At 40.5% G+C, this 24,358-nt stretch overlaps 2 long non-coding RNA genes across 2 annotated transcripts; both read right to left on the bottom strand.

Moving 5' to 3' along the window:
• Positions 1 to 6,627: 6,627 nt before the first annotated feature.
• On the bottom strand, positions 6,628 to 11,075 carry LOC139916171 (uncharacterized). The gene is made up of 4 exons (XR_011784843.2): positions 10,943 to 11,075; positions 9,141 to 9,286; positions 8,256 to 8,356; positions 6,628 to 7,782 (listed from the first exon to the last, which is right to left on the bottom strand). It is a non-coding gene; the product is annotated as an uncharacterized LOC139916171 (long non-coding RNA).
• Positions 11,076 to 17,481: 6,406 nt separating this feature from the next.
• LOC144539644 (uncharacterized) lies at positions 17,482 to 21,689 on the bottom strand. Its single transcript, XR_013505068.1, has 4 exons — positions 21,557 to 21,689; positions 19,712 to 19,857; positions 18,793 to 18,893; positions 17,482 to 17,955 (listed from the first exon to the last, which is right to left on the bottom strand). It is a non-coding gene; the product is annotated as an uncharacterized LOC144539644 (long non-coding RNA).
• Positions 21,690 to 24,358: the final 2,669 nt, after the last annotated feature.

A 24,358-nucleotide genomic window follows, 5' to 3' on the forward strand; every position in this document is an offset into this window, starting at 1 on the left:
AGTGTTTTGGTAGAGTTAGTGTATTTTGACAAAGTATTCTTGCATTTTGAAAATTAGTGTTGGTGTTTAGTTTACAATATGTGATTTTGAGCATAAAATTAACTGTTTTGCCAACTGTGTGTTGTAGGTGAGTTGGTGTGTGAAGAGTTTAGAAAAAGTATTATAAGTATTGAAAAACGCTTGCTAGCGATCGTAAAAAACTGTAAATGTAGGTTTCAACCATTTTATAGACAAAAAAGAAGACTAATAGAATATATATATATTTCTATACACTGAACAAAAATATAAACGCAACACTTTTGGTTTTGCTCCCATTTTTCATGAGTTGAAATAAAATATCTAAGACTTTTTCTATGCACACAAAAGGCTTATTTCTCTCAAATTTTGTTCACAAATTTGTTTAAATCCGTGTTAGTGAGCACTTCTCCTTTGCCAAGATAATCCATCCACCTGACAGGTGTGGCATACAGATTGGCAGTAAAAATGATCTAATTTTAAACAAAATAGATATGTGTGAGGCTTTTAACCATCATTTCGTAACCTCTGGCCATCTATTTGATAGACTGCCAATATGGTTCCAATAAACCAATCTCCTAGTCTGGTAACTGAGAACTCATCCAATTCTTGCCTCTGTGATAACAGATTTTCACTTTGACCTGTAAGTCAAATTTAAGTTCTTATTGCACTTACGCACTTAAGCACAAAGAAGTCAAAGGGTGAGGATGATCTTGATCTTTATCTCCTGCGTCTCAGTGCTCATATAATTGCCTCCCCACTCGCTCATATATTCAATCTAACATTTATCTCTGGTAAAATCCCCACTGTATGGAAAGCTGCACAGGTTGTTCCATTGCTTAAAGGTGGTAATACGAGTGACTTAATAACTATCGTCCAATATCAAAACTATGCTGCTTAGTCAAAATCCTTGAATCCTTAGTTAATTATCAGTTACAGGCTTTCCTGGAGGCATACAACATTCTTCAACCACAACAATGTGGGTTCAGACCAGGGCATAGTACGGTTACAGCAGCAACACTCGTAGTAAATAATATTGTTAACTGTCTTGATAACCGTCAGCCTGACCGCCTGGCTCTCCTCTGCACTTTCCCTGTCCTGCCTTGGCCCTCAGCTCCAGGTTTCCGACTGCCTGCCCAGGCCCTCGCTCCAGCTTCCAGCTACCAGCTATCGGCCCAGTAAATAAACTGTCTTTTGAACTGTGCTCCAGCCTCTTGTCTCTGTGTCTACACTTGGGTTCACTTGCCTAGCCGTAACACACACACATTAGATTAGACACACCACGTATGAACAGTGAGGCAGGAAAGACCGTTTTCAGTTTTTACGCTCCTGATAGATGGAATAGGCTGCAGGACTCTCTTAAACTGGACCGATTTGTCTCTATGGAGAAGTTCAGGGTGCTTTTAGAGGATGCATTATGTGAGGATTGCACATGCTTCTCATAGTCTTGTTGTTTATCTGAACCTGTGATTTTCATGTGATTTTATATTGTACTGTAATGTTTGTAATGTGTTTTTATATCTTGTGCTGTAATCAGGGCGTCCTTGAAAAAGAGAGCTTGCTCTCAATGGCCCTCCCTGAATAAATAAAGGTTCACATACATATCAAGATGCTGATTAAACAGCATGATTATGGCTGGTCACAATAAAAGGCCACTCTAAAATGTGCAGTTTTATCTTGAAAAAAGACATTTATTAGGCACTGAACTATGGATCTCACATGACTAGGGCTACAGATATGCATTTTTTGAAAACCAGTCAGTATCTGGTGTGACCACCATTTGCCTCATGCAGTGCGACACATCTCCTTCACATAGAGTTGATCAGGTTGTTGATTGTGGCCTGTGGAGTGTCGGTCCTCTCCTCGTCAATGGCTGTGTGAAGTTGCTGGATATCGGTAGGAATCGGAACACGCTGTTGTACACGCCGATCCAGAGCGTCCCAAACATGCTCAATGGGTGACATGTCTGGTGAGTATGCAGGCCGTGCAAGAACTGGGATGTTTTCAGCTTCCAGGAACTGTGTACAGATCCTTGCAACATGGGGCCGTGCATTATCATGCTGCAACATGAGCTGTGGTGGACATTCCTGCAGTCAAAACTTGTGACATAATAATAATAATCATGCTGTTTAATCAGCATCTTGATATGCCACACCTGTCAGGTGGATGGATTATCTTGCCAAAGGAGAAGTGCTCACTAACACAGATTTAAACAAATTTGTGAACAAAATTTGAGAGAAATAAGCCTTTTGTGTGCATAGAAAAAGTCTTAGATCTTTTATTTCAACTCATGAAAAATGAGAGCAAAAACAAAAGTGTTGCGTTTATATTTTTGTTCAGTATATATAGTGCATAGAAATGGCAGCAATATGCTTAATTATAGAAAAGTGGTTTTCCTCACTAAAGACCAGTGAAGGAATGCATTATGTGAAGTTAGTGTTGTGCATCTCTACATTTTACATTTTATGCATTTAGCTGGCACTCTGCTTATATGACTTATCTGTCTTATAATGGGTGTAACAGCAGAATAAGCTTCAATTCGTAGATCGCCAATATTACAAGCAACCAAGCAGTAAGAAGTGCAGGAGACAGAGCTGTGACAACACTCCTGCGACTCGAAAATGATCATGTACGAGAGAAAAGCTCTCTTACATGAGGGAAAGGAAAATGAAAATAAGAGCTAAGGAGACAGTGGTTAGTGGTTTTTAATTTGTGGGTTTTTTTTGGTGAGAGTAAATTACGTAGATTGAATGGAAGAAGACATGAAGACAGGATGTGACTCAGTGGGGAGATGTGGGGGTGAAATTTCGTGAAATTTTCTGCCCGCATCCTACAAAAGAAAACCTATTTGGTCCTTAAAGGAGGTTAGCGAGACCTTTCTCCACAGCGCTCGCAGATGTGGCCCACATGCTGTAAACCGTCTGACAGGCAGATAGCTGAGGTGGGAGGCAGAGACGCCCACCCCAAAAATTATTTATTTTATTATTTTATATTACATTTATATTATTTTATTATTATTTTATTCAGAGTTTGACCCTGTCTAGTTTGGCCTGTTTATCCGGTTCAGCCAGACAGCTTGCAGCTTGCATTAGATATTCACCTTTCACTCAACGCTCATGTCGTCATTATCAAGATTCTCCAGGTGCAGATACATCATACATTTATTGCATGTCACCACTATCCAGAGGTGGGGACTCGAGTGGATTCAAGTCACAATTTTAATTACTTGAGACTTGGGTTCTGGTGACTTGGGACTTGACTTTGACTTGCACTTGAAAAGGTTTCTAAAGACTTGACTTGAGATCTTGTGTTTGTGTAAATGACTCAGATTGAAAGTGATGAGATTTGTTCCAGCAGATGACTGAATTTAAATTCTGTTTTCTGAATTTGTATGGAATGATTGAATTTATTGAAGTTGAAACTGATTATAGAAATCAAACTCATGATGCTCTTACCAAGTTTTTATCCTATTAAAACCATATTGCACTGAAAAGTCCTAGATATTTAGTTTTCTTTAAGATATTAAATTGATACTGGACTGTTGATTTGTTCTGACTTGACTTGGTAATCTACATTTAGCCTTGAGACTTGTGCCTCAAGACTTGAGAATGACTGGGGACTTGAGTAAAGTCTGCTTGGACACATCTCTGTCTCTACAACTTTATGTCTCCATAAAGTGTCATATTTCAGAATTAACTTAAAGGATAAGGCCGGTGTTTTTTAATGCATTGCTTACCATCAATAAATCCTATGAAAATAACAAAATCAACAATGTTTGCTCTACTCCCGTTACTTTCTGACTTCCCACGTACCGTTTTTATCCGTCAACCCGGAAGTCATTGGCTCCAATTGTAAGCTAAAAACCTTGAAATACAGCTCACAAAGACATAGTTTACATTTTAAAAATCGCTAACTGTTACCACGAAAAGTCAGGCTGTTGTAGTTATTACCAAATCAAATTCAAATGGGAACAAATTCTTCATTATGCCGGGGACTATTTCAGTGCTACGGAACTCGCAAACATGTTTACAGCCGGCTTATTAAGTTGTTTGAGGAAAAAGTCGGCTGGCCCGGTGCATCATGATGATGAAATATGTTGCCCAGAGCAACGGCATGGCTCTTTGATGTGTTTTTAATCGTTTTTTTAATACAATGGAGTTCCTATGGCTGCTGGGACATGAGGCTGCATTGGGCACCGGCTACATGGACGAGACTTGTTGGCAAAACAAAATCATTGCTGATTTTGTTATTTTCATAGGATTTGTTGACGGTAAGCAATGCATTAAAAAACACCGGCCTTATCCTTTAAAGACGTCAACCTGCTTCTCAGATTGATGGGTGTGAATTTTGATGAGTAGTTTTCAGCAGGTTTTGTGGGCCAGGCGGTCATAATACTCCCTCTGGCACACAAATGACTGGAGTTTTTCACTTGACACCAGCATATTGTACTGTACAAGGCATTTCCATATGTAACATAAGGAAATGCAGGCATGGCTCAGATAAAGAAAAAAAAAAAAAAAAAATCTATTTCTGGGCCTTGCACATGCTCATGCTTGTGTTTTTCTATCAGTATTTGCTTTGGCGCAGCTCCAGCACTCCAATACTGCAACACTTCATCATGTTTCAACTTCAAGGACAAGGACTGTTCACCAAATGCAAGCATTGTTTTACTGTGAGCAGGCTTGGGCTCTTTCCATCAGGCATGACATGGGAAGTTGATTTAGGTTATGATTCATTCCAACAAAAGGGCTGGGCAGGGTTTTCTGGCAGCCTCGAGGTGTGTCACACACCGCTGGACTAATGTGTAGAGCTCTGGCATTTCCATTTCTGTAAGTGACAGTTTAGATTGGGGAACACATATTAATTATTAACTATGAATTTCCCTCAATAGTTAAATAATTTCCCTCAATAATATGTGATACTAGCACCTTATAAGCCCCATACTGAGCAAAGCAAAGTCCAATTCATGTGCAACAGCTTCCTTACTGACTGCTAAAAGCAACTAATTAGGAGGCTGTTGAGGGAAAACCCATAGTTAATAGGCTATACTTGTAGAATACAATAGTGCAGAATAGGGTACTAATAAGTGGTTTGTAATGACTAATAATGAACCAATACCTACTAATATGCAGGTTAATAAGCAATTTATTAATAGTTAATATGTGTTCCTTAATCTAAAGTGTTTCTGCAGCTCTTTATGTCAATGGCCTCTGGGATACATTACTGCTTTTAAATGAAAAATTTATTAAAGAACATGATTCAGCAGTTAGTATAAATTAATAAATTGTGCAAAGAAATTACTTTCTGCAGCTGTGATCTCATGAGGAAGCTCCATCATATCATATCATATACCGATATTTAATAAATACCAATATCAGACCGATATATCGGTCTAACTTTATCTGCACCCTCAGGAGAGCTGTCCTCTTGTTCCACCCTTTCATCTGCAGAGATTAACAGCTTACTGTGAAAGGGTGGACAGTGACTAAATGAACACAGCAACCCCTCCTTTGAGACAAGAGTGTGTCTGGGCCATTGTGTCGAGTGTGAGAGACTGTGTGCAAAAGGGTTGTAGATTGCATTAGACTAGAAACCTCTGATGTCCTCAATGAGAGATGAGAGAGGATAAATATCTGATGTTGGTGAGTCCAGATCTCACTGGATGGAGCGTTCTGTCACTTTTGTTTAGGGGACAGATTGGATTTCACTCTTAAATTTCGATTCATCTCTTCCTGAAGATGTCCTGTGTCCAGTGTCCACTCCTGACACAATTTCCTCAGTAAGCGGTGATAAGACGCTCTTCTCTGTTACAGCCCCACTTTGTGATTCAGGCTGATGAGGAAAGTGAGCTTTTACATACACATCTTGCCCAGTGTAGCTTTAAGGAAGTAAGAAACACAGCTTCATTCACAGACAGACAACTATACCCATCGCTGAAGTGGCATAATAGATCAGGAATGTATTTAACGCCCCGGGGGTCATGCCACTCCCCCAGCAGGTAGAGGACTGCACCACCTTTCACTTCATTTTTGAAAATGGAAAAATACATAAGGTCTTCTCATGCAGTAGCAGCAGCTATATAGACACAACTTCCCATCTCTCTGCATTATACACCGGCCAATGAGAATCCAAATCAATCCCAAGGAGAGGGAGACTCAAGAAGGCCCTTCATACCAAAGTTATTAAAGGTTACTAAAAATGCAGCTTTTATGACTTCTGAAAATCAGAATTTTGAATGCATTTTTTAAAAATAACAATATATATTTTTTTAAGTTTAACCATCTGTTCAAATACCAGTGGCAGTTTGAAATGGGTATGCAAAAAATGTTGGATGTCTTTTACTGTTTATCTGATAAGGCTGAAAATACCTTCAAATCATCAAATCAGATTTTACTTTACTTTACTCGTCTACCTCGAAATGCATCCTTTTATATTTAAAGTAAGTACTAAACTGTTGAAATATTTTGGAGCTCACTACTACCTACATCTTACTGTAATCTTAATGTAACCTAACCCTAGTCCTAACCAGAACTAAAAATAACTCTCAGTGAGAGTCATACATGACTGTATTCTTGTAAAAGCATTTGGACATCATCAGGTAGAAAACTCATAATGGATATACACCTGGTTAATGAAAAGAGAGTATCAGGTTTATTTTTTTCTGTAACATTACATTGTGTCAGCATAGAAATGAGTGTAAAACATTTGAAGAATCTCTCTGGTAACTGAAAAAGACACATGAAATCTACAAGCTTTCCATTTCCACCACCAGCAATCCCCTCAAGACATGAAAAGGCAAACAATTTATACAAAAACAATTGTCCTCCTGCATTAAAGCTTTGTACAAACACATTTGAAATCACCTGTTCAGAACATTTTCACAAAAATTCAGTAATCTTCCATTTTCATGCCGTACAACTCCTCTTTGACGGGTATAAATGTTAGTTTTTCTAGACACTGTGGGAAGGTACATCAGTTATAAGGTGCACAACAAGTTAAATGTAGCTGCTTTCAGTAGGAACAGTTTTCAACAATTACAAAATACTATTTAAGAACAGGTAGAAGAAATCATTTGTGAATGTGATACAATATGTGAAAAATAAACATTTGGTGATATAATACAAAAATATTCTGCTATTTCTGCCCAACTGCAAAAAATAACCTCTATACAGACAGTAACGAGAAAAGAAAGTATGTTTATAACAGAATCAGATGAGTCAAAACAGCAGTGATAGCTAGTAGCATGTTGCACAGCAATGCCAAAGGAAGTTAATAGTGTCTGCCTTACTGTATCAAACCTAGTAATAATCAAGTGAGTATAAAATAGCATGAGTGACAGAATATTCACAGCTTTATTCTCTGGGATTAAAAGACATACTTGTGTTCACAAATATCTCAACATTGAATAAAATGTTGATAGGACGGCGTGCACAATGTTGAAAACCTGTGAAAATATACTGTATGTTGGCAAATGAACGTTGAGACAAAGTCCTTAGTCGTCCATAGTCATTTTCCCCAACAATTACACAATGTAATATCAGTAAGAAACATTTCATTCTGATTCCCATCTAAGAGTTGGAAAGTAACAACCTCCTGACTGTTTGAACTGAGGATGACTTGGTCTTCATCATTGATGGAGAGATGTTTCTTGGGTTCGGCCACAGATTGCAAGCCACGGAACGTGCCGTTCCCTACGTTTTTCCATTCGAACAGATAATGCGGTTTCTCTTCATCGCTGATTCCAGTTTTTCCAGTGACCTTAATGTACTGTGGACACACAAAACACATAATGATTGGATGAAACAGCTTTTAATTTTGAAAAAGTAAAATATTGTAACGTGGATTGGTGTAGTTCTACAGTTCATTCGGCCATGTTAATGTTTCATGTATTTTGATAGGCTGCTGGGCATAGCGGAGACCCCTTTATATTTGTCCCTCTCCCCCTCCCCTTTGTTAGTTGTCTACTGTCTGCCCTGTGTACTGGTTTAACATCTGAAGGGCCTTCAGATGATCACCTCCGATGAGTTTTAACATTCAAATTGTATTAACTTTCAACAAGAAACATTCGATGTGAAATAACAAAAACTGCTGTATTTGCATAGGCTTTGAATTTAGTATCCATGTCACAGGAAGGAATTTCACAGATTTGTTTTTCCAGTTTCTAATGCCTTATTCTGACCTCCACATTGTTCCCACTGAAGAAGAATTAAACAGTTGCTTTAATAAAGGTTCATATTTACCTGCACTGGACCATCTGGTTTGCAGCAGACAAAGCAAGATTCGCTGAAACTGAAAGCAAATTTTGAAGCTCCATCTTTCATAGTCCATCTGTGCACAGTCACTGTAAAAGAGAGAAGTAAGTTTAGTTTATGTGTGAATGACTGAATGTGGCACAATATTATATTTCCCTTTAAAATCAGAGATTGCTCCTCACTGCATGGAGTGCTACAGTATCTAAGGACATACATGGCATTCAGGATATTTTTATTTATTCATGGACGGGTTTGGTGTGGAGCGTCACGTCGCCCTTCATACTGAACAAAGTGGTTTTTGGTGACATCATCAGGTGACAGTGGGTGGATTAAAGTGACACACATCCACCTCTTCCACTCATGCTGGACAAGGATTCAGCTGCAAAACTCAAAAGTCGGTCTCGCTCCACCGTGTTTGTACTGCGGTGGAGTGAGAACGATGTGCAGACCGACTTTGAGTTTTGCCGTTATAAGATGACAACCCATAAGACATTTCTGTGCATGAGGCTGGATGCGGAAAACACTAGAATGAAACACAGACTCTTATAACATCATTTTAGTGTCATTTTTTGATTGACGCTCTTGTTAATTGGCCATTAGGTTACTAACACCAAGAGAGACAAGTCTTGACTGTCGATCAAACTGGCACAGCACCTGTGGCCAATGGTACCAATGCCACATTCAAATTTGCAACCATATCCAATTATAGAAATTTAACATTTTATTAAAAAAATATTGGTTAAAATAATACAAAAAACCTACCCGCACAGTGGGTAACCAACAATTTACCCACATTTGGTGGGTGGCGGGTGTTAATTTCAGAGCCCGATCGCAAACTATAGGCATGTACCACCGAAGAAGAAGTTATTATACCTGCTTTTTTATTTTCCACTTGGACATCTCTGACTTGCAACTGCTCGTCCCAGACTGCCATGAGTTTCCCCTCTTTAGTCTTCAGATAGCCCTTTACCCCGCAGCTCATGATGTTTCCTCAGTGACTGTCGGAGGCTGCCAGCTGTCTGAGATCAAGATGCCATTGTTAGATTAGGAGAAGGAATGTAAAACCTTGAATCATGTGATACCTTTAATACTAAATATCTTAGGTGTCTCAGGAGCATAACCGGTTCTCCCTATAGGATTAATAGGCAAATGCCTAGGGCCTCCAGCATCCTTTAATGTATTTTTTGTACTTTTAAAAATATATATATATATCTTATCTTTTTGGATACATTCGTGCCAGTGATCATAAAACCAATCAAAAGCACTGATTTGGGGGAGGCCCACCCCCAGAAAAAGATGGATCTTATTGGCTGAGGCCCCCTTGAAAGTCTTCATTTTCTGCTCATGTCCACACAAGTAGAGAGAGCCACATTCACCTTTGTATTTGTTACATTTTATTTTGATATGTGCCGTATCTTATAACAGGTAACAAACATACAATGCTTTAAACACTACATTTTTATTCAGTCTTTATTGCTTGATGGTGGGTAGGATTTGTCTCCACAGAACATTTTGCCTAGGGCCTCCAGCGGTTTAGAGCCGGCCCTGCTCAGGAGGAAGATGGGACTCTGGGAAAGTATCGGTCCCTTCTTAATACTGAAAAAAACAGGGCTTGTTTGTTGAATTAAGTTAGAAGAACCTTGAATGATCCCTGTGGGGAAACTGGGCAGATGGTCAGGTGACCATGCAGTGTCTAGCTTCAGGATATTATAAAGCCAATCAGATAGTTTGTTCTGCACCAGGTGAGTCTGGGCTGGATATTTTTTCATCACAGAATAACAAAATAAAAATAAAAGCAAACATAGTAAACTATGGCGCTGAATGCAATTCAAGGCAATCATTTTGTACCATTTTTAGATTGAAAGGGGGCGGGGTCAGGGATTCCTTATTTATATCATGCTTGACTGAACTAAGAATAAATCACTCTGATCCGGAGAGTAGGTTAATATTTCCAGGCAGCTCCCATGGGTGCCCGGTCACCCTTTCTCTCACATCACAGAATAGAGACAGGACAAACTCACTGTTATGACTGTTATGTCAGAGGAAAAGTAGCCTGTTTATTGACATAAATTACCGTTTAAGTTAAATGAATATATGTTTTGCCATCACTCTGTGTCCGTGCATGGGTTAAATGATCTGCAGCTGGGACAGAACCAAGAGAAGCTTGGTTAATAATAACTGTTGTAAATAATAACTAAATAGCCATTGCTGCCAAAACCGTATAGCTGTTGCTGTGTCACAGCTATGAGGTAGAAGTTATATAGCCTGATTTCCAATCATTTGTTAACCTACTTTTTTATTTTTACCTGATTTTATGAAGAAACTGTTAATCGTCGACAACAGTTATAAAGCAGGTGGCAGCGACTGACACTGAACCACAGCTACAAACTAGATTTATAATTTGTAAACAACTGCCCCAGTTTTGTTTTTTGTTTTATAAAACTAAGCTGCAGGATATAGACGGCTATGCAGGTCGTGCACGAACCTCAAGTCCCTGTAGCAATATTATAGTGTTAATCTACCCAAAAAAAGATAAAATAATACCATTAAGTACGCTATTGAGTACCACAGTTACACTATAAGTTCCTGCAGGAATATTATAGGAATATTATACTTATTTGTCTTTCAGTCGGCATGCAAAATAAATCGATACAACTGTAAAGCATTTCTCTTACCTTCTCTGATGGACCGTGTCGCTTCTGTTCTCAGGTTGGTTAAACCCCAGAATTAGACGCTGTCGGTGTCCCGGTCAGTTACTCTGTTGCTGTCAGAATAGTTTCCAGTCGAGCCTTCTGCACCAATAAATAGTGCATCGATCCAGCCACTGACTCAGTCTGTAGGCGTCGTCTGTCTCTGCAAGGAGAGGCGACTTGGATGCACAGAGCAAGACACATAAAACAGCACCAAAGGAAAAAAAAAAAAAAAGAAAGAAACGAGTAATTTTATGATGATCTGCAGTAACAGATTAAGACACTGGGTAGCGCTCCTCGTTTTTACTGGGACTGGGTTACAGCGGCAGGTGGAGTACTATCTATCTCCTGACGAGTAGCTTGTCTCTTCAGTAACGATTTGGTACATGTTAAACTATATTAATCTACATGTATGTTGAGAGATCATAGTGCCAGAGACCAGGCATTGTATGGTTGACAAGTATAGGTGAATAAAGTGGTACATGTGTGAAATCCCAATACTGACTGACAATTCTGGCTCTGTCATGTTATCTAGGAGCAGCCTACTTCCCTAAAGCTAATGTAAGCTAAGACACTACAAAGCGCGTTACAAGTTCCCAATCTTCCCATGGAGAAAAACCCCTCCAGCAGGTTATACCATTTTTCTTGTGGCTGTTTTGAAATGTGTGTACAGCGGTGCATGGTGTAAACTGGCTTTTTTTCTGAATGCATGAATTGGAATTACACTTCTTGATTACTGGAGAGATTCCTTTAATTTGGTTAAAAAAAAAAAAAAAAGCTATAGGCTCTTCAGAGGGCCGGATCATGGTCCCGCAAGGCCCAAGGCTGGATTATGGACCGGGCCAGTGGGGCCAGTGCCCCGGGGCCTCGGACTGCCAGGGGCCTCCGAAGCCTCGGGCCCTGCGGCCCGATACTGCCAAAGGATGTTGAACACCAGGGCCCTCGGCACATACAGCGCAAGCTGACCACTAGGGCCCTCCGACACCTCGGCACATACTGTAGCCTACATAACGTTACTCTTTGCCGGAGATCAAGCAGAATTGAATGATATATGATAAGTGGGGGTGTGTGTCTTCATAGTGCAAGGCAACGAGACAAAGAATAGAAATAAAAAGGTATGGAGTCTTCATTTGTTATTTTGGATCATTTTTATGCACTATTATAAAATGCCCGCTGGTCACTCCATGACATCAGCTGGTTTGCTCCTATAAATAAAAATGATGCTTAAAAATGACACAATAGGCAGACATAGAAGGTTTAACACTCGGTTTTTCTAATTGCCAGGTTGCTAATAGCTAGCTAGCATTATCGTTATTTTTATAATGCTAATAGTTCATTGTCACTTATGTCTATAGAATCAGACCTTGTCAGACAGCTAGCCTTTGATGAACTAGTGGATGATTTTGCGAGGAGGAAGGTAAGAATGACACCCATATAGGAAAGCCTGGCCAGAAAAGGTCAATATGTAGCAAGAGGTGGGACTCTCCCTTCCTATTTCTCATAAGGAAAAAACAGGGGCAGAGGGGGGGGGGGCCTTGCGGGACCGTGATCCGGCCCTGGCGAGGCCCCATGGGCACATGTCTTGGAGGCCCCGTTAAACAATAAGGGCGCTTCAGCTTAAAGAAATTAGGAAATGTATGTTTTGGTATGAGGGGCAACACAATGGCACAGTGGTTAGAGCTGCTGCCTCGCAGCAAGGAAATTGATCAAGCTAAATTTAGTGGAAGTGTGAATATGAGAGTGAGTGGGAGTGTGAAAGTGAGAGTAAGTGGGAGCGTGAATGTGAGAGTGACGTCTGATCTACCACTATTATATATTAGTGTTTTATGTGGTACTATAAATAGTATTAAATATATTGTGGTATTATTATTTGAATAAATAGATATTACATAATAATAACAACAGCCTTCGAAAGACTGTTGTTAGAAAATATAGTCTACTTATAACTGAAGGCAGCTTTGAGTAGATATTAATAAAATCTTTTTTTTAAAAAAGCCTTTAAAAAGGCTGTTAGAAATTAGCCCTTCGGAAGGATTTTTGAAATAGTCTTTAAGAAAAGGAAAAAGATTTTAGAAAAAGATGAAGAAAAGTATCTGAATTTATCACTGTGACATACCAAGCAAGCAAAACTGCATCTGTCTGTGACTTTTGTAACCTGGAAATGTCTTACGTATATACTCGCCTGACATCGAGAGAATTCCGTTGCTTGAAATTCAAAAGATAACTTTTTTTTCATTGGCTGAGACCATGCACATAGGCCACACCCCGTCGATGGGGAGAAAAAAATACATTTACTTCAAAGGAAGCCATTTTATTACTTATATTTATTTTTATTCCCTTTATTTAATCTTGCCTTTTGTATTTTTGTTATGCTCTATCAGGTGTATATTAAAAAAAATATGGGTCCACAATCATAATCAGATGTACCAATTTTACATATTTATTCAGTAAACAACAATACTAAATAATAGCCAAATGGCTAAACAGTGTGCTAGCAAGCTAGTGTGGAGTAACAACACCACAATCTCCATAAGCACACTTTGGATCTGTGTACATTTTGGCCATTTGACTTTGAATAAAAGCCATGCTGAATGGTTAAAATGTACATTGATCTGTTAGCATTATATCTGAAAATCCATTCTTCCAGAAAAACTGTATACATTTCAAGATTTGATTACTACAGAGGCCGAGATGAGGAGACGTGCATTATGTTACGATCCGGCTCATGGGTCGCAACGTGATAAGTTCTGTGGTGTAGGGTTGGCTATTAAATAAAACGAAAAGCGCAACCGAAGCTAACAAATAAAGAATACGAGCACGGGGAACTGGAAGTGACCGGCGTGGGTTACTGTGTGTTCAGCTCCCATACCCAGACCAAATCACTCTAGCAAACACCCGTGCTGCAAAACAAAAAGGAACTAGGGGGGAAAACGAGCCAGAGCTTTAAAAAGCTCCCAAGAGCAAAACGCCTTCAATTTTCTTTTGTCAAAAGTAGATTTGGGAGAAGGTTTCGTGAGTTATGTTGAATTTTGTTGCTTTGTTTTGCACTAGTACTTGTCACTTGGTTTCTTCATTATGGTTTTCGTATTTCGGTTGATTTTTGCAAACTAGTGCAAAGGCTTTCACCCTTAGGAGCTTCTTTAATCTCCGGCTCGTTTTCCCCCTTAGATCTTTTTTTTGTAGCGCAGGTGTTTACCCCAAGCCGGGTCGTAACACATTGGCATTATTTTCTTTGTGCCGTTTTCTCAAGAGTATGATTATTTCATGATCTTAAGAAAAGAAAAAATAACGATAATGCTAGCTAGCCATTAACAAGCTGGCAGTTAGCAATTAGCAAACCGAGTGTTAAACCTGTACAAGTAAACCAGCTGACGTCACGGAGTGACCAGCGGGCATTTTATAACAGGAGTGCATAAAAATGATCCGGGGGGGCCCTCGCGGTCAGCTCGCACTGTGCGGAGGTGTACCTTGACCTCCTGAGTACCTTGACCTCAAGCTTGTTTTTAGTAAGTCCAGAGCCACCGGGTTACCGACTCACCGCCCTTATGACTGTGGCATTGAGCTACTGCCTGGCACTGCCCCACCCAAGGGGCGTGTTTACTCCCTGTCCGGTCCCAAAACAGCAGCCATAGATAAGTACATTTCGGAGGCTCTGGCCGGTGGCATCATCCGACCGTCTTCCTCTCCTGCTGCCGCTGGCTTCTTTTTTGTGGACAAGAAGGACAAGTCTTTCCACCTCTGCATTGACTACCGGGGACTGAACAACATCACCGTTAAGAACCGGTATCCACTACCTCTCATCTCTTCTGCCTTCGAGCTCCTGTAGGGGGCCAACATCTTCACCAAGCTCGACCCCCGCAACGCCTACCACCTTGGGCGAATCCGGGAGGGCGACGAATGGAAGACGGCATTCAACACCCCCAACGGACACTACGAGTACCTGGTAATGCCCTTCGGTCTCACCAATGCCCCAGCAGTTTTCCAGGCTCTCGTGAACGATGTGTTGAGAGACTTTGTCAATCGCTTCTTGTTTGTCTATCTAGACGATATTCTGGGTTTTTTTTGTTTTGTTTTTTTCCACAGACGGAACAGAAACATGTTTGCCACGTCCGCAAGGTCCTCGAGCGTCTCCTGGAAAACCAGCTCTACGTCAAGGCAGAGAAGTGCGAGTTCCACCGCACCACCGTATCTTTCCTGGGGTTCGTTGTTGAGCCTGGAAGCATCCAGATGGAAGAGTCCAAGGTGCAGGCAGTGCTCAATTGGCCACAACCCACTTCCCGCAAAGAGCTTCAAAGTTTTTTGGGGTTCGCCAATTTCTACCGCCGCTTCATCAGGAACTACAGTCAAGTAGCTGCTCCCCTCACAGCACTTACTTCCACCAAGACTCAGTTCAATTGGTCTCCTGCTGCTTTCACTAGCCTCAGACGTCGTTTCACCTCTGCTCCTATCCTGACCCTGCCAGATCCCACTCTACAGTTTGTGGTGGAGGTCGACGCTTCGGACGTGGGCGTTGGCGCCATCCTTTCCCAGCGCTTTCCCTCTGACAATAAGCTCCATCCCTGTGCCTTGTTCTCTCATCGCCTCAACCCCACTGAGAGGAACTATGACATCGGCAACTGGGAGCTCCTAGCAGTTCGGCTAGCCCTGAAGGAGTGGAGACACTGGAGGGTGCTGAGCAGCCGTTTATTGTCTAGGACCGACCAGAAGAACCTGGAGTGCATTACAGTTTTTCTCGATCGCTTACACACTATAACTGGGCCTATTAACTAAACATCCCAAACCATGATGCCATCTACCAAAAGACAGACCCATTTCCCAAAACTATAAACACTATTCCCCTGTTTCCACACATGATTAAGATTTGTTGAACTTTTTGTGAAAAACTCTACACACAAATCCCTTCATATATCACTGGCTGCACCATGTGCTCATTTAGAAAGCACTGGCATTCAATATCATTAACTCAAGTCATCACAGCTTGAACCCAATGACAGTAAGACGGCCATGCGTCTCAACTCCCGTCAGGCTTGCTGGGCTCTGTTCTTTGGCTGGTTTAACTTTGTTCTTGGAGCCGGGTCGGTAGGAAAGAATGGTAAACAAAGATGCTCTGACTCTCCTTCCTCTCCAGAACCCATCCTGCCCGCTGAGTGTGTCATCGCTGCAGTCCAGTGGGGAATTGAGAGAGTGGTTCATTCCGCTCAAGAGCAGGAGTACTGTCACGACTCGAGCTGGTTGATCATCCTGATCAGCTCTGCTCCAGTCCTGGTTTTCACCTCACCAGTTCCTGTCTCAGCTCATCTGCCAGTTAGTCTTGCAATCTGGCACAGACTGAAGGGAGAGTGGGTAATATATAGGATATTACCCACTCTCCCTTCAGTCTCTGTCAGATTGTCCTAGCTTCTATCTAGTTCGTTCCCGCCTTACCTGTTTTGCTCTGCCTGTACATATTATCTGCCTGGTTCTGACCCTGCCTGATCTTTGGACTACCTGATTGCCTACTCCTACTGGTACTGTGCCTTGTGACCACCCGTGTATGACCTGTGCCTGCCTACGACCCTGTACCTGCCTATTCCTTCAGTAAAGACGTTTTGAACTGTATTCCCCGTCTGCGTGTCTGCATTTGAGCCCTGGGTACGGATCCTGACAATCACTCTAACAAAGCTTATATAGCCTATATACAGTATATATGGCTTTGAGCTCTGCTTCATCATGCTCTAAGCGTAAACTACAGCGCAGTGTGCAGAGAAAATCATTGACTGCCAGCCCTCCCTCCCCTCTTCCCCTCCTAGATCTGATGATGGTACAACTATATTCCTGTAAAAGCATTTGGACATCATCAGGTAGAAAACTCCTAATGGATATACACCTGGTTAATGAAAAGGGAGTATCAGGTTTATTTTTTCCTGTAACATTACATTGTGTCAGCATAAAAATTACAACATTTGCTCTCTGGTAACTGAAAAAGACACATGAAATCTACAAGCTTTCCATTTCCACCACCAGCAATCCCCTCAAGACATGAAAAGGCAAACAATTTATACAAAAACAATTGTCCTCCTGCATTAAAGCTTTGTACAAACACATTTGAAATCACCTGTTCAGAACATTTTCACAAAAATTCAGTAATCTTCCATTTTCATGCCATACAACTCCTCTTTGATGGGTATAAATGTTAGTTTTTCTAGACACTGTGGGAAGGTACATCAGTTATAAGGTGCACAACAAGTTAAATGTAGCTGCTTTCAGTAGGAAGAGTTTTCAACAATTACAAAATACTATTTAAGAACAGGTAGAAGAAATCATTTGTGAATGTGATACAATATGTGAAAAATAAACATTTGGTGATATAATACAAAAATATTCTGCTATTTCTGCCCAACTGCAAAAAATAACCTCTATACAGACAGTAACGAGAAAAGAAAGTATGTTTATAACAGAATCAGATGAGTCAAAACAGCAGTGATAGCTAGTAGCATGTTGCACAGCAATGCCAAAGGAAGTTAATAGTGTCTGCCTTACTGTATCAAACCTAGTAATAATCAAGTGAGTATAAAATAGCATGAGTGACAGAATATTCACAGCTTTATTCTCTGGGATTAAAAGACATACTTGTGTTCACAAATATCTCAACATTGAATAAAATGTTGATAGGACGGCGTGCACAATGTTGAAAACCTGTGAAAATATACTGTATGTTGGCAAATGAACGTTGAGACAAAGTCCTTAGTCGTCCATAGTCATTTTCCCCAACAATTACACAATGTAATATTAGTAAGAGACATTTCATTCTGATTCCCATCTAAGAGTTGGAAAGTAACAACCTCCTGACTGTTTGAACTGAGGATGACTTGGTCTTCATCATTGATGGAGAGATGTTTCTTGGGTTCGGCCACAGATTGCAAGCCACGGAACGTGCCGTTCCCTACGTTTTTCCATTCGAACAGATAATGCGGTTTCTCTTCATCGCTGATTCCAGTTTTTCCAGTGACCTTAATGTACTGTGGACACACAAAACACATAATGATTGGATGAAACAGCTTTTAATTTTGAAAAAGTAAAATATTGTAACGTGGATTGGTGTAGTTCTACAGTTCATTCGGCCATGTTAATGTTTCATGTATTTTGATAGGCTGCTGGGCATCGCGGAGACCCCTTTATATTTGTCCCTCTCCCCCTCCCCTTTGTTAGTTGTCTACTGTCTGCCCTGTGTACTAGATGTCGAGCTCCCGTCTCCGTCTGCGCCCGGTTGTAGCAGTAAGACAAGCCTGACCATTTCCATCTGTAATCATCATCATTGAGGTAACTCTCTAACTGTAAAAGTTTGCCAAGTAAAGCCTGTCGGAACATAACAGCTCCCCCCTTGTTGTGGCATGTGCCTCGCCTCCATTGATTCCTGCTGTACAACAGCTAGCCACAACATAACCACGACAATATTACATGTTAAGATATAAACCAGTTCTCAGCTACTGAGCAGTGTTTCAGTGCAACCTCTTGATTTTACCATTTCTTCACAAAATAAGTTTTTCATATCATCGCTTGGTTTGTGTCATCACCGTCAGACGTGTTATTTCGGGGGGGTTTTAACATCTGAAGGGCCTTCAGATGATCACCTCCGATGAGTTTTAACATTCAAATTGTATTAACTTTCAACAAGAAACATTCAACGTGAAATAACAAAAACTGCTGTATTTGCATAGGCTTTGAATTTAGTATCCATGTCACAGGAAGGAATTTCACAGATTTGTTTTTCCAGTTTCTAATGTCTTATTCTGACCTCCACATTGTTCCCACTGAAGAAGAATTAAACAGTTGCTTTAATAAAGGTTCATATTTACCTGCACTGGACCATCTGGTTTGCAGCAGACAAAGCAAGATTCGCTGAAACTGAAAGCAAATTTTGAAGCTCCATCTTTCATAGTCCATCTGTGCACAGTCACTGTAAAAGAGAGAAGTAAGTTTAGTTTATGTGTGAATGACTGAATGTGGCACAATATTATATTTCCCTTTAAAATCAGAGATTGCTCCTCACTGCATGGAGTGCTACAGTATCTAAGGACATACATGGCATTCAGGATATTTTTATTTATTCATGGACGGGTTTGGTGTGGAGCGTCACGTCGCCCTTCATACTGAACAAAGTGGTTTTTGGTGACATCATCAGGTGACAGTGGGTGGATTAAAGTGACACACATCCACCTCTTCCACTCATGCTGGACAAGGATTCAGCTGCAAAACTCAAAAGTCGGTCTCGCTCCACCGTGTTTTTACTGCGGTGGAGTGAGAACGATGTGCAGACCGACTTTGAGTTTTGCCGTTATAAGATGACAACCCATAAGACATTTCTGTGCATGAGACTGGATGCGGAAAACACTAGAATGAAACACAGACTCTTATAACATCATTTTAGGGTCATTTTTTGATTGACGCTCTTGTTAATTGGCCATTAGGTTACTAACACCAAGAGAGACAAGTCTTGACTGTCGATCAAACTGGCACAGCACCTGTGGCCAATGCTACCAATGCCACATTCAAATTTGCAACCATATCCAATTATAGAAATTTAACATTTTATTAAAAAAATATTATATATTATATTATTATTATTATTATATTATATTGGTTAAAATAATACAAAAAACCTACCCGCACAGTGGGTAACCAACAATTTACCCACATTTGGTGGGTGGCGGGTGTTAATTTCAGAGCCCGATCGCAAACTATAGGCATGTACCACCGAAGAAGAAGTTATTATACCTGCTTTTTTATTTTCCACTTGGACATCTCTGACTTGCAACTGCTCGTCCCAGACTGCCATGAGTTTCCCCTCTTTAGTCTTCAGATAGCCCTTTACCCCGCAGCTCATGATGTTTCCTCAGTGACTGTCGGAGGCTGCCAGCTGTCTGAGATCAAGATGCCATTGTTAGATTAGGAGAAGGAATGTAAAACCTTGAATCATGTGATACCTTTAATACTAAATATCTTAGGTGTCTCAGGAGCATAACCGGTTCTCCCTATAGGATTAATAGGCAAATGCCTAGGGCCTCCAGCATCCTTTAATGTATTTTTTGTACTTTTAAAAATATATATATATATCTTATCTTTTTGGATACATTTGTGCCAGTGATCATAAAACCAATCAAAAGCACTGATTTGGGGGAGGCCCACCCCCAGAAAAAGATGGATCTTATTGGCTGAGGCCCCCTTGAAAGTCTTCATTTTCTGCTCATGTCCACACAAGTAGAGAGAGCCACATTCACCTTTGTATTTGTTACATTTTATTTTGATATGTGCCGTATCTTATAACAGGTAACAAACATACAATGCTTACAACACTACATTTTTATTCAGTCTTTATTGCTTGATGGTGGGTAGGATTTGTCTCCACAGAACATTTTGCCTAGGGCCTCCAGCGGTTTAGAGCCGGCCCTGCTCAGGAGGAAGATGGGACTCTGGGAAAGTATCGGTCCCTTCTTAATATTTCATTTTTTTCTTAGCATTAGCATTGCATCTGGGGGGTTAAAGTTTGGGGCTTGTTTGTTGAATTAAGTTAGAAGAACCTTGAATGATCCCTGTGGGGAAACTGGGCAGATGGTCAGGTGACCATGCAGTGTCGAGCTTCAGGATATTATAAAGCCAATCAGATAGTTTGTTCTGCACCAGGTGAGTCTGGGCTGGATATTTTTTCATCACAGAATAACAAAATAAAAATAAAAGCAAACATAGTAAACTATGGCGCTGAATGCAATTCAAGGCAATCATTTTGTACCATTTTTAGATTGAAAGGGGGCGGGGTCAGGGATTCCTTATTTATATCATGCTTGACTGAACTAAGAATAAATCACTCTGATCCGGAGAGTAGGTTAATATTTCCAGGCAGCTCCCATGGGTGCCCGGTCACCCTTTCTCTCACATCTCAGAATAGAGACAGGACAAACTCACTGTTATGACTGTTATGTCAGAGGAAAAGTAGCCTGTTGGCCTACTTATTGACATAAATTACCGTTTAAGTTAAATGAATATATGTTTTGCCATCACTGTGTCCGTGCATGGGTTAAATGATCTGCAGCTGGGACAGAACCAAGAGAAGCTTGGTTAATAATAACTGTTGTAAATAATAACTAAATAGCCATTGCTGCCAAAACCGTATAGCTGTTGCTGTGTCACAGCTATGAGGTAGAAGTTATATAGCCTGATTTCCAATCATTTTTTAACCTACTGTATTATTTTTACCTGATTTTATGAAGAAACTGTTAATCGTCGACAACAGTTATAAAGCAGGTGGCAGCGACTGACACTGAACCACAGCTACAAACTAGATTTATAATTTGTAAACAACTGCCCCAGTTTTGTTTTTTGTTTTATAAAACTAAGCTGCAGGATATAGACGGCTATGCAGGTCGTGCACGAACCTCAAGTCCCTGTAGCAATATTATAGTGTTAATCTACCCAAAAAAAGATAAAATAATACCATTAAGTACGCTATTGAGTACCACAGTTACACTATAAGTTCCTGCAGGAATATTATAGGAATATTATACTTATTTGTCTTTCAGTCGGCATGCAAAATAAATCGATACAACTGTAAAGCATTTCTCTTACCTTCTCTGATGGACCGTGTCGCTTCTGTTCTCAGGTTGGTTAAACCCCAGAATTAGACGCTGTCGGTGTCCCGGTCAGTTACTCTGTTGCTGTCAGAATAGTTTCCAGTCGAGCCTTCTGCACCAATAAATAGTGCATCGATCCAGCCACTGACTCAGTCTGTAGGCGTCGTCTGTCTCTGCAAGGAGAGGCGACTTGGATGCACAGAGCAAGACACATAAAACAGCACCAAAGGAAAAAAAAAAAAAAAGAAAGAAACGAGTAATTTTATGATGATCTGCAGTAACAGATTAAGACACTGGGTAGCGCTCCTCGTTTTTACTGGGACTGGGTTACAGCGGCAGGTGGAGTACTATCTATCTCCTGACGAGTACCTTGTCTCTTCAGTAACGATTTGGTACATGTTAAACTATATTAATCTACATGTATGTTGAGAGATCATAGTGCCAGAGACCAGGCATTGTATGGTTGACAAGTATAGGTGAATAAAGTGGTACATGTGTGAAATCCCAATACTGACTGACAATTCTGGCTCTGTCATGCTATCTTGGAGCAGCCTACTTCCCTAAAGCTAATGTAAGCTAAGACACTACAAAGCGCGTTACAAGTTCCCAATCTTCCCATGGAGAAAAACCCCTCCAGCAGGTTATACCATTTTTCTTGTGGCTGTTTTGAAATGTGTGTACAGCGGTGCATGGTGTAAACTGGCTTTTTTTCTGAATGCATGAATTGGAATTACACTTCTTGATTACTGGAGAGATTCCTTTAATTTGGTTAAAAAAAAAAAAAAAAGCTATAGGCTCTTCAGAGGGCCGGATCATGGTCCCGCAAGGCCCAAGGCTGGATTATGGACCGGGCCAGTGGGGCCAGTGCCCCGGGGCCTCGGACTGCCAGGGGCCTCCGAAGCCTCGGGCCCTGCGGCCCGATACTGCCAAAGGATGTTGAGGGCCCTCGGCACATACAGCGCAAGCTGACCACTAGGGCCCTCCGACACCTCGGCACATACTGTAGCCTACATAACGTTACTCTTTGCCGGAGATCAAGCAGAATTGAATGATATATGATAAATGGGGGTGTGTGTCTTCATAGTGCAAGGCAACGAGACAAAGAATAGAAATAAAAAGGTATGGAGTCTTCATTTGTTATTTTGGATCATTTTTATGCACTATTATAAAATGCCCGCTGGTCACTCCATGACATCAGCTGGTTTGCTCCTATAAATAAAAATGATGCTTAAAAATGACACAATAGGCAGACATAGAAGGTTTAACACTCGGTTTTTCTAATTGCCAGGTTGCTAATAGCTAGCTAGCATTATCGTTATTTTTATAATGCTAATAGTTCATTGTCACTTATGTCTATAGAATCAGACCTTGTCAGACAGCTAGCCTTTGATGAACTAGTGGATGATTTTGCGAGGAGGAAGGTAAGAATGACACCCATATAGGAAAGCCTGGCCAGAAAAGGTCAATATGTAGCAAGAGGTGGGACTCTCCCTTCCTATTTCTCATAAGGAAAAAACAGGGGCAGAGGGGGGGGGGGCCTTGCGGGACCGTGATCCGGCCCTGGCGAGGCCCCATGGGCACATGTCTTGGAGGCCCCGTTAAACAATAAGGGCGCTTCAGCTTAAAGAAATTAGGAAATGTATGTTTTGGTATGAGGGGCAACACAATGGCACAGTGGTTAGAGCTGCTGCCTCGCAGCAAGGAAATTGATCAAGCTAAATTTAGTGGAAGTGTGAATATGAGAGTGAGTGGGAGTGTGAAAGTGAGAGTAAGTGGGAGCGTGAATGTGAGAGTGACGTCTGATCTACCACTATTATATATTAGTGTTTTATGTGGTACTATAAATAGTATTAAATATATTGTGGTATTATTATTTGAATAAATAGATATTACATAATAATAACAACAGCCTTCGAAAGACTGTTGTTAGAAAATATAGTCTACTTATAACTGAAGGCAGCTTTGAGTAGATATTAATAAAATCTTTTTTTTAAAAAAGCCTTTAAAAAGGCTGTTAGAAATTAGCCCTTCGGAAGGATTTTTGAAATAGTCTTTAAGAAAAGGAAAAAGATTTTAGAAAAAGATGAAGAAAAGTATCTGAATTTATCACTGTGACATACCAAGCAAGCAAAACTGCATCTGTCTGTGACTTTTGTAACCTGGAAATGTCTTACGTATATACTCGCCTGACATCGAGAGAATTCCGTTGCTTGAAATTCAAAAGATAACTTTTTTTTCATTGGCTGAGACCATGCACATAGGCCACACCCCGTCGATGGGGAGAAAAAAATACATTTACTTCAAAGGAAGCCATTTTATTACTTATATTTATTTTTATTCCCTTTATTTAATCTTGCCTTTTGTATTTTTGTTATGCTCTATCAGGTGTATATTAAAAAAAATATGGGTCCACAATCATAATCAGATGTACCAATTTTACATATTTATTCAGTAAACAACAATACTAAATAATAGCCAAATGGCTAAACAGTGTGCTAGCAAGCTAGTGTGGAGTAACAACACCACAATCTCCATAAGCACACTTTGGATCTGTGTACATTTTGGCCATTTGACTTTGAATAAAAGCCATGCTGAATGGTTAAAATGTACATTGATCTGTTAGCATTATATCTGAAAATCCATTCTTCCAGAAAAACTGTATACATTTCAAGATTTGATTACTACAGAGGCCGAGATGAGGAGACGTGCATTATGTTACGATCCGGCTCATGGGTCGCAACGTGATAAGTTCTGTGGTGTAGGGTTGGCTATTAAATAAAACGAAAAGCGCAACCGA

Source organism: Centroberyx gerrardi, chromosome 8, assembly GCF_048128805.1.
Source record: "Centroberyx gerrardi isolate f3 chromosome 8, fCenGer3.hap1.cur.20231027, whole genome shotgun sequence".
In the NCBI taxonomy this organism is placed as follows: Eukaryota; Metazoa; Chordata; class Actinopteri; order Beryciformes; family Berycidae; genus Centroberyx; species Centroberyx gerrardi.